Source organism: Haliotis rubra, unplaced genomic scaffold (genome assembly GCF_003918875.1).
Source record: "Haliotis rubra isolate DU_JTF1 unplaced genomic scaffold, ASM391887v1 Scf91, whole genome shotgun sequence".
In the NCBI taxonomy this organism is placed as follows: Eukaryota; Metazoa; Mollusca; class Gastropoda; order Lepetellida; family Haliotidae; genus Haliotis; species Haliotis rubra.
In genome coordinates, this window is record NW_025767646.1 from 444884 (window position 1) to 457447 (window position 12564).

Here is a 12564-nt window from a genome sequence, read left to right on the forward strand (position 1 = left end):
ACTGTGACCTCCATTTACAGATTCGCCTTCTCAATTACTCGTCCTGGCTCGTCTCAACTCTGAGGTAGCCTGCTTGGTTTGAAATAATGCCTCTATATTCAAACAGAGGTACATTTCTTACAGGTTTAATTTTTAGGGAAATAATGTCAAGATATTCAGTACAAAACATTTTTGTATTCAAACCATGTTTCTCTGGTGTTATAGAACAGGTTTGTGTATTTGATATAAAATATTTCAAAATCAGAAAAATATACATTTCATTGCTCATGGCACGAGTGAGTGAGTGAGTTTTGTTTTACGCCGCTTTTAGCAATATTCCAGCAATATCACGGCGGGGGACACCGGAAATGGGCTTCACACAACATGGCACGAATGAATACATGAACAAGAATGACAAATTAGTCTAATAACCTTAAAACTTACTTACTGATTTAACTTTCTCCTTTACATAAGATAAACACACATGGTGAAATATATTGGCTTTTTAACATAGCAAGTGACTTTGTTCGCAAAACTGAAAATATCTCATCCCTTTTGAAATTTGTAATTTTTCAGATATCCCAGGGAGAAGAACATTCCATTATTTCAAGTGTTATTTTGAACATAATGAGCCATAAGGAGCCATAACCGAGTAAGTAATGTAACAATAACAGCCATGAACTATGTACCACACAAACTCCAGCAATAAAACCTGTCACAGTGCCTGTACGTCACTCATAAGTGGAGTATAGCCTGGTTTCTCAATGATGGGATATCCATATAACACTCACGTTCCCCCCTGTCTGGATTGCATATCCTCGTATTCTCAACTTGCTGGATTTTCCGGCCAGGATATGCCTGCCTCATCGTCGCTGAGCACATCTAAATAAACGGTAACTATGGGCGGCAGATAGTTGCTATCGGAGAGGAAGAATATAGCCTGTGAATCGGAATGGTGTCCTACTTTGTAAATTCCCCCATGAACATTTTGCACCGAGGTTCTTCTCCCTCTGAGAGTTGTGTCGTGATTCACAAACAACTTGAAAATATCCTGTTTGGTTTGGTTGTCTCATTGTTTTGATCGTTTGATCAGTGGGTGATCGGTAAAACTTACCCTCTGTCACAGAAGTATGTCCAACTCCAAGGCACAAAAGTCATCCAACTTGAAGGAAACTTTAATTCCGACACATACGAATTACCAAATTGAAATTCATTCAGGGTAGTCATTCAGGAATGTTTTGAAAGCTTCCAGAGAGAATTCAAAGTGTGACACTTCTCTGCCATCTTCTACACAGAGTTGTAGCGAGTTTAGAAGTTTCAGACCCAGCTTACGAAGCCCACCATCCTCAGGGCGATGTTTTAGTGAAGCAGTTTAGTATCTTAGCCTCCATCCATCCAGATTCCATACCCTGTGTATGTAGAGGACCCACACATGCCTGCTGTTTTAAACAGGCTGATTTATGAATGAATTCATTTCTTGTGGCACACGGAAGGTCTGCCGTCACCTATCTTTGGTGGGGATAGTATTTCGCCAGTGTAGGCTGCTAAAACCCAGCTCTCAATGGTGGAAGTAGAGAGTGCTAATTATTCAAGTATGGTCTAACTGACACAATGCATTAAGTCCCGACATGGAAAGGTGGCTGGGTTGAGAAAGTTAACAAGACTCATTCAGGTGGGCTCGGGGCATTATTGTTTATTCACTGACGTGAAATGGAGCTCCGACTTACACTTTCACATAATTAGGTCTTGGCATTAAATGTTATTTCTTGACACATTTTTTTCATTCATAATATTGTGCGTGTTAATGAATTTTATGTGTGAAATTATTTAGGTTTTCTATGAGAATGTAATTTGAAACAGGTATTGTGATTTTGATTAAACGGTTTTGAAATTTCAGTTTTATATTTCTTATTATAATCACAGGCTATTTAAGGTTGCTATTTGTGTGGGTAATATGTAAGAACACTATGGGAAATCAAAGTTGTAAGTAGAGGGTAACTCGTCATTCATAATAAAAGTTTATTCAATACTTTTTTTCCTTATTATTTAAATTATTTTTCAAGCTAATACTGCTACATATTCAACATTTTCTAAAATTAAATTCAGCTTTAAATGCTACGTCGGAGTTTTGAAAATTAAAAAATTTATCCATTTATTACGCATTTTGATGAAAGTGACATTCATGGAGTTTTTAAGTTATTTTTATATAAGCTATACCTCACACAATTTGTTGGTTTAAACTAATCTGTTATCTGGATTCAAAAGGGCCAGCATAATTTGTCTCAACCGTGTCGCGAAATCCCATGGAATTTGCGTGAATAATGATGCCGTATTGTGTAACAAGCAAGGATATAGGAACAGAATACTGAAAGGTGTAGATGAACATTAGATTTCAAACTATTCTGACAGCTAGCCTAGCCTTATTGTGTTCAACAATGTTCAGTGAGAAGTGCTTAGTTCTCTAGTGTAGAGCGTTTAGCTGGTATTTTCTCACTCCCCTTCAGATCAACCATGCAAGGAGAATCTTCATTCATTGCGATTTGACAGGCGAGGCCCCTGTGTCCGATGAGGACATAATGGGAAGAAAATCACATTATTAGGAATAATTGGATGGATCAGTGATACTGAGAGCCAAATAAAAATACTGTCACAACGTTCCTCTGAGAGCAAGCACTCATGGCTCATCACATGCTTGAATGTGGCACTTTGTGGGGTAGATTTGGGAAAATGTGTGTGACAGTGTGGGGTAGTTTTTTATACTCCTACAAGTGTAAATCGCCCATGTGTATTTGTCCCCCTTGTCGAGGTGACGAGGATGGCGAAATGGGGTTGGTGATGGAGACAAAGATGGACCAAATTGAGGAACTTGGCGGCCTCGTCAATTACACGCTGCTGGGGGATGATTGACAGGATTTTGAAACGAGAAATGGGTGTGAGGTAGTGAAAGTGTTTTCTGGTAGATAATAAGCACACTTTGGGGGTGACACCTCGATGATGACTGTCCTCACTGAGAGTGGTGATATTTTCCATCACAACCTCTACATAGATTACTGGTACACCATCTAGTTTGCTTATTGACCACCTTCTGGGAAGAAAGAGATGTACAGTTAAGAGGTCCCCCTTTACCCAGTGCTTCTGCAGATTTGCACAGCTTGATACAAGTCCCATAAACAATGACAATATATTTGCTGATAATAGGTTATGGGACCGTTCATAATTTATGGCCAGGGGGTGATGATGATTTTTATGGAGAAGCATGTACAATGTGAATTTTCCCCCCTAAAATTTATGTACAAAGTAAGTAACCCCCCTGCATGTCATGTACAAAATCAATGACCCCCCTTCCCCTTCCAATATTTGTTAAGCATAATTTTAAAATATTTTTATGTACAAAATTGCTGGAACCCCCTAGAAACGTGTACAAAATTGATGACCCCCTACTTCCCCAGAACAAAATGGGTGACCCCTTAAAATCATCATCACCCCCCTAGCCATAAATTATGAACGGTCCGTAACTATATTAATGTAATATAGTTTTATTAGATTGTAACTGGGATTGGTCTACCAATGGCAACAGTAAATCACAAACTATATGAAATTTAACTACATCTCCAAAACAAAACTATATCCACAGACACTAAACACAAAGATGCATCCAGTAATTACCAAAATTTGACATTTCACATGGCTGTCATGAATAAATATTATTCTTATGTATTCATAACAATTATTAATTTGTCAAGTAAAATACACAAGAAACTAAGTTTAAGTAACAATAACACCATTCAACACAATACTCACTTGCTCAGTCTGTCTAGAACCTTTCCAAACACTGAAATCTACAAGCACATAACAGGAAGGACCCAGAGTCTCTGTCGACAGGTCCTACCTCCTTCACAGTTTGAACAATTTGAAACCATATAGCCCCTGTTACAGTGTTCTTGATCTCCCATTAGGACCCTTCACGTTATACTCTTTATCCCTCAAACATACAATAGCCAATATCTTATCACACTATCTAATGTCATCCCTGATCAAGCCTATTCCTCCACACATGCTGCCAGGCCTGATAGGAGAGGTCAAGGTGGTCAGGGGGAGGTCACTCTAGCCCCGACCTGCACTGACAAATCATGGTCTATAATGAGGCAATGACAGATACCTGTCCGGCCATGCCGCTTGACTCATTAAGTGTGGAGCAGTCCTTCTCCAAGCAGTCTGGAACCTTATCTTCTGTAATTATTCCAGATAAGCTTGTCTCACAAATATTTAACAAAATCCAGCTTGGGGTCGGTGGGAAAATGTTCCTGGTAGCTGCAAGGAATGACCAGGGCCCATATGCACAAACAGTTCTTAGGCTGTGACTGATGAACTTGTGCTAGGATAGACATATGTGAGCCTTGCAGACTGATTTGTGTAAGCATGATAAAGATAAGAGAAATTCTATTGTACAAGTAGTACTCTCTATTGGTGGGGAAAAAAATGTGGGGATAAGATTACAACTAAGTAAAAATTGATTCAGGACACTGCAATGTGGTTAAAACATTCTCAGTGCTTTTACAGTTCACTGATGAACTGTGATATTTTATGATATGGATTGTATAAAAAATGAACCATGGGGTTCAGAAGAAACAAATAAGTTGGTTCTGATTGCTCACTGAGTTCCTCAGCCTAGAGAGTGTTGTTGGAACAACATCATATAAAACTATCTTAAACAATAAATGATATCATCTTATATAATTTGCAACATTTCATTCATACAACAAAAAGAGGCAATGCTCTCAATGAGAATTCCTTCGAATTATTTCATCATTGAGTAAAATGGTAAACCTACATACCATGCACCATTCCACAATTGTATATATATATTCAGTACTAAATATTCAGATGCAAGAAACTCCTTATTGAACTCCCTTTCCTCTAAAATTAATAACTTTCTCAGCCTTACTACAACAGAAAATTTAACCTCCCTTTTAGAAATAATAATCCAAATAGTATAGAAATTATTTGCTACCACATGTACAACTTTAAACAAATGTAGAAAATCTCTCCTGGTTGTCCTAGGCCATTATTATACACATTTGAATTATTATATGTTTTGTTATTCATCATATATATATGATTCATTATATATCTTGTTTATGTAGTTTATAGAATATTGTCACTGTTTCTGCATGGAACGTATGTGCAATAAAATATCTTATCTTATCTTATTTATGTGTATGTATCTATCATATTTTTTAGAAGAAGCCGTGCTAGTACACAGTTCAACCTACAATTAACTGAAAATGATGCGGAGAGCGGAAGGTCGCTGGTTCGATCCCCGACCGCGTCATACCAAAAGACGTTAAACTATGGTACTTGTTGGTCCCTGCCTGGCGCTCGGCATTAATTGGTACAACAAGGACTGGTCGGCTCGGAGTCAGTATAATGTGTCTGAGTGGGGTGGGGTATTCATGCTTCACTGCGGCATGGTATCTCAGTGGGCTAGCACTGTAAAACCAGCTTAAGTCTGGGCTAGTACAAGCAGCCACACTAACACATATACACACATGCACGTCGTCATATGAGCGAAATATTCTCAAGCACGACATAAAACCCAATTTCACCTCACCTAACCTGAAAATGATGCAGAAAGCCAAGCTCTATTGTTTTTCAAACAGTGGATATATGTGGTCAACAGACTGACATTTTATTGACATTTAATGTCGGAACTATCAAGTAGAATTTTCAGTTTGATCCAGTTTTACTGACACATTGAACTGACCAGACAATTGATAATAAAGAGTGTTATTTTTGTCTAGTGTTGCTATCATAAACTTCCCACGCGGTCTGTAGACCTTGATGTTATTGTGTGGTGAACAAAGTGTTTAAAGTATGTTTGGTATCTTGATTTAGAAGCATTATTTAAGCCTTAGTCTTCATGGTTGTGGTAGCCTTGTGGTTAAAGTGCAGCTCATCATGCTAAAGGTTTGGATTTGATTAAACATGGGTAAAATAAGTCCACCATTGTGGTTTTGCTAGTAAATGGTTTTGTACGTAAAGGTGGCTTAAAACAATATTCACTCACTCACTAGTTTTGAAAGTATGTTCAAAAACATTCAAAATGGTTGTGTATGTAAATAGTTCAGTTAATAAAATTTATCACAAATGAAAGTATAATTGAGCCACTGGAACCATGCTGATATCCTTGTTTTGAATCCCATCATTTCGCATTAAGATGGGGTGATGGGATAGCCTAGTGGTTAAAGCGTTGGCTCATCACGCCGAAGACCTGGGTTCGATTCCCCACATTGGTACAGTGTGTTGAGCCCATTTCTGGTGTCCCCCGCCGTAATATTGCTGGAATATTGCTAAAAGTGGCTTTAAGCCATACTTACTCACTCACTGACTTTAATATTGTTGTATTAATAAGAAAAGCACTGTAAAATTTCATGATTCTCAGCTCAGAATTGTATGGAATCAAACAATTATATACTGATATCACCATAAAAAATATGATTCACATTTTTCTGTAGGATCAATTGATACATGTCTTTTACATGTTTTATACTTTCATATTGTCTTTCCTGCAAAGGTCAAAGGTTGTTTAATAAATGAAAAGTATTTGTGAAAACGCATCCTGCCATAAGGTCGTCATAACCTCATGAAAGTTTAGATGCTTACAATCTGTCAATGTAAAAACTAAGTTATGCAAACAAGTCAAAAAGCCATGCCATTTTAAAATAACAGCACCATCACCAAACAAGCTAGAGCGTTTAGCAGGAGCTGGTTCGCAGTTCCGAACAACGGCACTCTCGGTCTGCGTCATTGCTGTCATGATAAGACCGAACATATATTTTCCATAATCATCAAAAAATGAGTATGATATTAGTTGTTTATGGGGATTTTATGTTCCAGATATCAGTGTTTGGGGGAGAAATCTTTCTCTCGATACCAGGCCGAGTGCAGCACAGATAGGCCTTGTCTGGAGTCAGGTGTTTTCTTGACATGTGGAACTTTGTTTTGTTAAACCTAACACTCCTAATGGTTTTAACAGGAAGAACAATATTGATGAATGCTTATCACTGTAAACTTGGGGAAATGCTTGGCAGGGTTTTATACATACTTTGAAAGTCCTACCATTTGGACAACTGTTGGCTGAGAAAAATACCGGCATTGTCCCTTTGAATTAAAAAGTATTAAAAGGGTTGAAAAGGAGGTCCAGATTGCTTAAAGATTCGAAATGTAGTTCATCTAAATGCCCATCAACTAATTCATTGAATGTTTAGAAGATATTCAGTCTTTTATCTCTGTTGGTTGAGGAGAAACAAGTCATTTTCATCTTAATAGCTCCAGCAATCCATTCTCATGCAATATGCATCCTCTTTTCATCTCCAGCATCCCCTTTTTTGGCTCTAGCATCCCATTCTCATACCACTTGCATCCCCTCATCAGCTCTACCATCCCATTCTTATTCCACTTGCATCCCCTCGTCAGCTCTACCATCCCATTCTCATACCACTTGCATCCCCACTTCATCTCTAGCATCCCCTTCTCAGCTCTACCATCCCACTCTCATACTACTTGCATCCCTTCTTCAGCTCTACCATCCCATCTCTCATACCACTTGCATCCCCTTCTCATCTCTACCATCCCACTCTCATACCACTTGCATCCCCTTCTCAGCTCTACCATCCCACTCTCATACCACTTGCATCCCCTTCTCAGCTCTACCATCCCACTCCCATACCACTTGCATCCCCACTTCATCTCTAGCATCCCCTTCTCAGCTCTACCATCCCACTCTCATACCACGTGCATCCCCACATCAGCTCTACCATCCCATTCTCATTTCATTTGCATCCTCTGCTTAGCTCTGGGTTTCATTCTGAAGCTTCTCTCAGCTCTAGAATCCTAATCCCATACTCATCCCCTTCTCATCCCTTCCCAGATCTTGCATCCGATCACTACTGACTGAGGCATTCAACAATTTAACAAACATCTTCTCCTTAGATCTTCTCCTCATCCTTAGCATCTCCTTCTCATCCCCTTCTCAGCTCTTGCATTCCATTTTATTTCAATCTCAGCTCTGAAATTTGAGGGTTATTTCATCCAGTTATATTTATTGAAATATATGCCATTTATTTTAGGGCCTTTAGTTTGACATGTGAACTCAGAATTCTGTATTTTTGATCATTTTGAATATGATGTTTGATGACAAAAGTGCTCCTTTTGGAGTTGTACATTATGTTCTATAATGTCTTTCTGAGCAAGAAGGCAAATTTTCTTCATCGTTATTGCCATTCTCAAATCACTTTGCTTTTTGCTTTAACTCCAACTAATCCTATGCCTGAGTTTAACAGCTGAATCCTTCCTGCCACACTGACCTTCGACAACATATTATCAGAACAGTTGTCTATCACAGCTTTGATGTTGTCTCAAAGAGAGACTAAAATATAATATAGATACAATATAAATGTTAATTAAGCAGAAAAAATGCCTGTGTCATTTGAGAATTGGACAGTGATGGCCTTCTATGTGAATGCTTGCGGACTTAATTAGTACAATGTCTAGACAAGGCTCATAAGCTGGGAAGTTTTTAGTAACTGTATGAATACCATTGATATCATACAGACAAAGTGCCTGGGTATGTCTTTCAGGAAGCTCTGTGGATTGTTCAAGAAATTGATTTGAAAAAAAAAGAGAAAAATTTACAATCATTCTTCTGTGAAGTGATCATTCAAATAAACACTCAGAACAAAGATTTGTGTGTTTGATCAAAAAGCTTTGTTTTTTCATATTTCAATTTTCATCATAATTATGACTGTCCATGTTAAGGTCCAGGTTTGAAATGGTCTGCTTGTCCCACAGTCAACATCCAGATAAGAACTGTGTTGCTGCATCCCATGGTTGTCCCACTGTGAATATGAGCGATAGAATTGGTCTTTTGCATCCCATGCTTGTCAAACTGTGAATATGTGGGATAGAAATCTGCTGTTGCATCCTATGCTTGTCAATTTATGAATATTTGCTTTAAGATTTTCAATCCCATACTTGTAATACTATGAATATGTTTGTTAGAACTAGGCTGTTCCATCCCATTCTTGTCTCACTGTGAATATGGGGGTTACAACTGGGCTGTTGCATCCCATGCTTGTCTCACTGTGAATATGGGGGTTAAAACTGGGCTGTTGCATCCCATGCTTGTCTCACTGTGAATATGAGGGTTAAAACTGGGCTGTTGCATCCCATGCTTGTCTCACTGTGAATATGAGGGTTAAAACTGGGCTGTTCCATCCCATGCTTGTCTCACTGTGAATATGGGGGTTAAAACTGGGCTGTTGCATCCCATGCTTGTCTCACTGTGAATATGGGGGTTAAAACTGGGCTGTTGCATCCCATGCTTGTCTCACAGTGAATATGGGGGTTAAAACTGGGCTGTTTCATCCCATGCTTGTCTCACTGTGAATATGGGGGTTAAAACTGGGCTGTTGCATCCCATGCTTGTCTCACTGTGAATATGGGGGTTAAAACTGGGCTGTTGCATCCCATGCTTGTCTCACTGTGAATATGGGGGTTAAAACTGGGCTGTTGCATCCCATGCTTGTCTCACTGTGAATATGGGGGTTAAAACTGGGCTGTTTCCCATCCCATGTTTGTGTCTCACTGTGAATATGGGGGTTAAAACTGAGCTGTTCACTGTGAATATGCTTGGGGGTTAAAACTGGGCTGCTTTCTCACATAAAACTATGCTGTTGCATCCCATGCTTGTCTCACTGTGAATATGGGGGTTAAAACTGGGCTGTTGCATCCCATGCTTGTCTCACTGTGAATATGGGGGTTAAAACTGGGCTGTTGCATCCCATGTTTGTCTCACTGTGAATATTGGGGTTAAAACTGGGCTGTTTCATCCCATGTTTGTCCAACTGTAATCATCCATTTCAATTTCCATCAGAGCACAATGCTTAGATTTGTTCAAGTTAGAAATTTTAGTCAAGGTAAGTCATAACACTTTTGACATTTGACCTTACAATTATACATGATGTCAATATCGGAAACTGTTGCACAAAGTCCTTGTAGCCTTGTCCTAGTCCTTTCTTACTGTATGGGAGTTACGGCAGTCTTAGCAGAAGTTACAAAGGCCTAAGCGCAAAGATGGCTCATTGGAATGGATTCTTCAACTTGTTTCTGTGTTTTACAACACTGTTTAACACTGTTTCAAGTGTTCCTCTTATGTGATGTGAGTGAGTTTTACGCCGCTTTTAGCAATATTCCAGCAATATCATGGCGAGGAAGACCAGAAATAGGCTTCACACATTGTACCCATGTGGGGAATCGAACCCAGTTCTTCAGCATGACGAGCGAACGCTTTAACCACTAGGCTACCACACCGCCCCTGTTATGTAATGAGAATGGGAGGTTCTGGCCGTCTTAGCAGAAGTTACAATGACCTTTGCGTAACATGGCTCAGTAGAATGGAGTTTAAGACTTGTTTCTGCATTTTCAACACTGCTTAACAATGTTTCAAGTGTCATGGTTATGTAAAAAGATTGTGAGTTATTGCTGTTTTAGTTAGAGCTAACACTAAGATCACTCTGGAATGGAACCCCAAACATCCCATGTTTTCAACAGTGCTTAATACAGTAAGTCTACCGGGTATGTAAAATGTACAAGAGTTTTGATTGTTTGAGCATGAGAACATTGTGATGGAGGAAACAGTTTCTGATAATGTCAAACTATCCTGGCATGAAGTCCATTAATTAGCTCGCTGTTTAAACAGATTAATTGATCTTAATGTAGTTTGATCATCAAATTTACAAATCATTCTTCAGAAGCCATATTGAATTCATGGACAAAATGGAATTGTGCACGTGCCTTTAAAAAGATATCAAATTCAAAGACAGAGATATCCCTTTTACAATTAGGACATTTTTAAATGTCATGGCCTAATAGGTATCATATTATGGACTCACGCTGAAGTTGGACAGAGTCACGTGAGGAGTGTTTTTTAATTTGGTCCCCGTGAAGATTCAGATGAATAGATCCCATGCATCCCTACAATCATTGGATCACTGACCTGGTCAGTTGTGTGTACTTGTGCCCCATTTATTTTTTCAAATATTGATGATTGCATCAGTCAACAACCCCTTTTTTATATAAGTAACAGAAATATATTGACACTGTTGTATGTTCAAATTAGACCTTGTATCTATTTCGGGCTTCTGTGGAGTAGCCAAATGCTTGATTATTGCTATAAGTAGCTTAAAATATTACTCACTCACTCACTCATCTTTTGGAAATAATGTTAGTTTGTACATAACACGCTTTTTCATATCTTTACAATATATTTAAAATAGATGTATACATCGCTCAAGTAAGTATTATCTAACTTTACCAAACATATTTATCAAAAAGATTGTCAGATTTCATTATGTTCTGAGTCAGTAAAGTACAGGAAATATCAAAGAAATTTACATAAATGGCGCAAAACATTTTACATACATGGCGCACATTCGATGAAAGACCACCCATACTTGGTAAAAATGCTGTTATCCTTACAACAGCCTACACTCCATGAGGCGGAGATCTGCGTGGTACGAACAAGTAACTGTAAATGAAGCAGATACCTTTGATGGTTTTAGCAGCAACTGTTAATGGATTGAGATGCACACAGAGCACAAGAGCAGTTGTCAGTCAAGCAGTATGTGTGTAAATGTTTATGGGAGCTTGGGAGTTGTTTTTTAGGACACACGATCCATGTAATGATTTTACCAGACATTTTGACTGCTGGAGGAAGCAACTTGTTGTCTAAACATCCTTGAAGATGTAACGCTTGCCATTCAAGACGGAATTATTCATGACTGATGGAGGTTCTCTTGCAAATTAGATATTTCTGTATGTCTTTTTGCGCCATATTAGCTATCGGCTCCTTACTTAATTATGACAGGATGAAGATAGGGTTTATTCGGTTGCACCCACGATATGACCTCCCTTTGAAGACGGTTTTGCCTACTTAGCGACATCTTCATTAATTCTCTTCAGAATCAATGCCACAGAAAATTTTCCACATCTTGATAAAAGATCATGTTTGGTTAACAGGGACTTGGTTCTCTTTGTGCAGAAAATATTCATAAGTGGATATAGATTTGTTACAATGTTTTTCTTGTTTATGTACAATTTTTTCTAATTGATATTTTATTTCTGTTGCCCAGTCACATGTAGGACATAGCCACAGCCAAGCGTGTTCAAGATATATACATGAACTATACTACTCCCATTTTGATAAGAAAATTTTGTTCTTTTGTGGCTACAGATAACTGATATAAAAAAATTGCATATTTAAATTAATGCTTGAGTTGAATATCCAGTATGAAATTTGAGTTGTATAATATGTCATTATCATGATAGAGCATTTTCTACATTACGAAGAGACAGGTTTGGTATTTGTTTAAGAAAAAACATATTTACACCAAAATAGACTGATCACTGAATGTAGGTTTTGAAAGAATGTGTGTTGTAGTAAAAAATTATAGTTCCATTCTACTTTCACTGAAAACTGAAAAAATATGCATTAACATACATCCCTGGCCCTTTAGAATACTTAGA

At 38.2% G+C, this 12564-nt stretch overlaps 1 protein-coding gene and 1 long non-coding RNA gene across 4 annotated transcripts in view; one reads left to right on the plus strand and one right to left on the minus strand.

The window, feature by feature from the left end:
- Positions 1 to 12564, minus strand: part of LOC124264131 (frizzled-5-like) — a 242491-nt gene that overhangs the window by 85178 nt on the left and 144749 nt on the right. The window contains exon 1 of one of the 3 annotated variants that reach the window (XM_046698856.1): positions 771 to 1412. The exons of the other annotated variants lie outside the window; for them this stretch is intronic. The gene's annotated coding sequence lies outside the window, so the exon portion shown is untranslated. Of the gene's footprint in view, positions 1 to 770; positions 1413 to 12564 lie in introns of those variants that run through there. 3 annotated transcript variants of the gene reach the window in all.
- Positions 1 to 12564, plus strand: part of LOC124264132 — a 182128-nt gene that overhangs the window by 28178 nt on the left and 141386 nt on the right. The gene's annotated exons all lie outside the window — the stretch shown is intronic.